The sequence below is a fragment of the Apium graveolens genome, chromosome 5 (genome assembly GCF_009905375.1).
Source record: "Apium graveolens cultivar Ventura chromosome 5, ASM990537v1, whole genome shotgun sequence".
NCBI lineage: Eukaryota > Viridiplantae > Streptophyta > Magnoliopsida > Apiales > Apiaceae > Apium > Apium graveolens.
In genome coordinates, this window is record NC_133651.1 from 218460242 (window position 1) to 218463949 (window position 3708).

Genomic DNA, 3708 nt, shown 5'->3' on the forward strand with positions numbered 1-3708 from the left:
TAATTCTTCTAATTGGAATTGAGATGCAATACCGTAACCCAAGCCTAGGTGCTGGGATTACTATTAAGGTATTCGCAGGATAATAAATTCCCTTAAAGAATTGTTTTCATAAGAAGGTGTGTATCACCAAGGAAAACTATTTTCGAATAAAACATAATTACCATATATGATGTTATCATACAGTCATTTTCATACTGTACTTTATTATGCTGGACATTATAGCTCACACTTGTTTTCTTAAATTGACACAACACAACAGTGAATCAAGATGCCTTCCATGAGAACCACATCCAGGAAACGGGTAGGAAATGGCCAGTTGTTCCGTAGATTTTTTGGTGTCGTACCACAGGTAGTTAGAATAAGCTGGATTAGTTTTCAGTTGTTTATAGTTCGGCTTATTTATAAGTATGACTTATGTAAGGTAATAAATAAGAAACGTATATTTGGTCGGCGGACTAGCCTTACCTAAAGGTCACTGCCCGGTAAGATTAATTACTTTTGGGTTGTAATAAATATCACTTGATGGTTGAAAATTACTCTAGTTATGATGGTTCGTTTCCAAGACAATAACTTATAAGTGTGTGTGTGTGTGTGTGATAAGTGTGGGGTCGTGAAGCGTGAGTATTTATATATTGTAGCATGAGTTGTGTGTGTTTAGATGGCGTGGCCTCCGAGACTCCAAAAAAAGTGAATAAGGATAAAGCCTATATGGAATTGGAAGCAAAGTACGAAGCTCTCTTGATGAAACAACATGGAAAGGCTTACATAGACGAAGGCAAGAGTTGGGATGATACCAACTACTCTAACTAACATTGATTTAAATACAAGCCAATAAAAAGAAATTGTTGAAAAGATGAGTGTAGAGAAGTTTCATATCCACACAAGCATGGTGGCAGCTACTGAGGAAGTTAATAGACTGTCAAAAACAAATCAGAAGCGTGAGATTGAGAAGCATGAATTGGAACTAAAGCTTGTTGAGCTTGAAACTATCTAGCATGAAAATGAATATTTGAAAAACAAGCTCAAGTGTGCAAGTGAAATAGAAGTTGTGTTGAGGGAAAAGTTGGAGAAGAATGAGGTGAAATTGAAGTCTTTCAAAAATGCATCTCAGGTTGTTGGACAATACCATGAGAAAAAATAAACCATGTGCTAATATAGCTATTGGTTTGGACTATGATGCATTGAACAAAGAAAAATGAAGGTGACAAAGGTAATTGCAAATCAAGATGTCCCAGTTATGCTGAGAAAAGATGATGCACCTTTGTTCAAGGAATGTGAGGTTAAGTTCAGTGAGGTTGAGTTGGTCATCAAGCAAGAACTTGTAGATGAAGACAATGAAAATAAAAATGAAGAAACCACTCCTACTATTCCAGTTAAGAAGAATACCATGGCCAATCAAGTCCCTAAGACACCAATCAAGGAAATCAAGACTGAGAATGCAGGAAAGAAAAGAAGAACGGGAATAGAAAAATTGGAGTAAACAAGAGCAATAACTTTGTATTTGTTGCAGATGCTCCCAGGAAAAAATGTCAGAAGTGTGTCTCAACCAATCACCTAAGGCTATTAGTGAGCCAAAAGTGAGGGATGCAAATACAATGAAGCAAAGGCTGGCGATCCCTATTCCTTTTGTGATAAATTTGATTACATTCCTTGCAATATGAAAGTGATGACAAGCTGTCATAAACTGAGTAGATCTCAAAGAAGTCAAACTTGGATCTACAGCTAAAAAGGAAAATGCAAATCAATCATTGAACACTGTTCTTTCTGAATCATCAAATTCTAATTCTACAACTTCTATTAAAATGAAGAAAGTACCCAACACTTCTTGGGTATCTAAACACATTTAATCCTCATTGTGTGCAGAGCAAAGTGAAGAAAGTCATATAGATCATAGACAAAGGATGCTCCAGGCATATGACAGGTGATAAAGCCCTGTTATCACAATATGAGGAGATGGCTGACCCATTGGTGACTTTTAGAGACAACAACAAAGGATTTATAATGGGATATGGCAAGTTAATTACTGGAATATTGTAATAACCCCAATTTTTGGAAAATTTTGAAACACGGATGAATAGTAACTTTTGCTGATGATGATGATTAAGGAAAATTATCAGACCACGCTATATAGGAGTACTGTTATGGAAATTCTAAGATCGTATTAGTACTCCATAAAGTAAATAAGTGTATGTAAAGATCGTCAGAATCCAAATCCGAACACTTTGATTTTTTCCCGAAAATCCATCAGATACCGAAAGAGTTGAGTATAAGGTGACAGGATAAAAAGGATTTAAATTCAAGGATTTTCAGAGGGGGTCATAAAAAGGAATATAAAATATTGAGAAAGGTTTAGGGGAACCCAAGTAATAAGATCCCGGATATGATCCCTCAAACGACGAACGAGAATGAAAGTTAAGCGAACCGTAAAACAAATAAGCGACTAAGAGACAAGCTTGTACAAGAAGCCAAGGATTGTGACATCATCAAACCACAAGGAAGAGACATGTGGCAATTGGATGACATAAGAATGATGACCTAAGCATGACAAAAAGAAGTGTGTTGGTTGATTGTGAGCCATTCATTTTTTATCATTGTAAATCCTCAAAATTAGCCAAGCCATAAACAAAGAAACAAAACAAAAAAATCATAACACAAACTTGACTTTTCATTTTAAAGAAGCAAGCTCTCGGCCAAAACCAGAGCAGCAACTTCAAACTACCATATCTCCTTCTCTCACTCAAATAGTATGTTCTATAGCTCTTTGGAAAGGTATTGAGATGGCCTACAACTATTGTTCACAAGTCTCATCCAAATAAGCATGATAAGACCCTCGTTTTGATAGTTCTTTCAATCTGACTTTTAGAAACTTCAAAACCTAACTTTGGGTTCTTGATTTCTTTGGAAAGATCAAGCTTGTAGGAGGTTAGATTAAGGCTCCCTAAGGCTTCCTAGCAACTTAAAACCTACCAAGGAAGGTATCAAATTCAAACTCTAGCTTTGATTTTATAATTTCATTAAGTTTTATTGAAGCATTGTTAGTATTAAGGCTTGATCTTTGATTATAAGTAGTTTTGGTGGATTTGTATTGATTTTGAATATTGGGTCTTTGATTGGTTGGATAAATTGGTAAAACTTGGAGTTGGGGACTGAGTTTGTAGTATGATGGTTGAATATTGTTGTATTGGTGGTTGTGAGTGAATTGATGATAATTTAGAGTGTTAATTAAATTGGAAATCGCGTAAACATAAACGTCATAATGCCCGATTTTCCTTAACTGTTCTGTTCTTAACTTTAGGACCCTTGAACTCACTGAAAGATTCTAAGCTTTGCCATTTTTAGATATTTCATGTTACGAGCTTCGTTTTGATATGTGGTTCGCTTGAATCCGATGTACGGTTTAGGAGAAACGACCGTTTTAAGTAACGGCGTTTTGCGGACGAACCATTACCCCTCGCCTTACTTTAAAACCTTGGTTAGGGCCCTTAAATGAATAATTGGAGTATGAAACAATTATGTAAAGTGGGTTAGGAAGTTGGTAGGGGACTCACGAAAGAATCGCCTTAAAACCCTTAATGGTTAATTTATTAAAAATGGTGGAGCCTAGGGTACTCGAGCGACTTAAGTGAATCGTTAAGCGCAAAAGCGAACGTTAGGGTCTAATTGGTTAAAGTATAGATTCATAAGAGACTTTGGTTTAATTCCAACTTA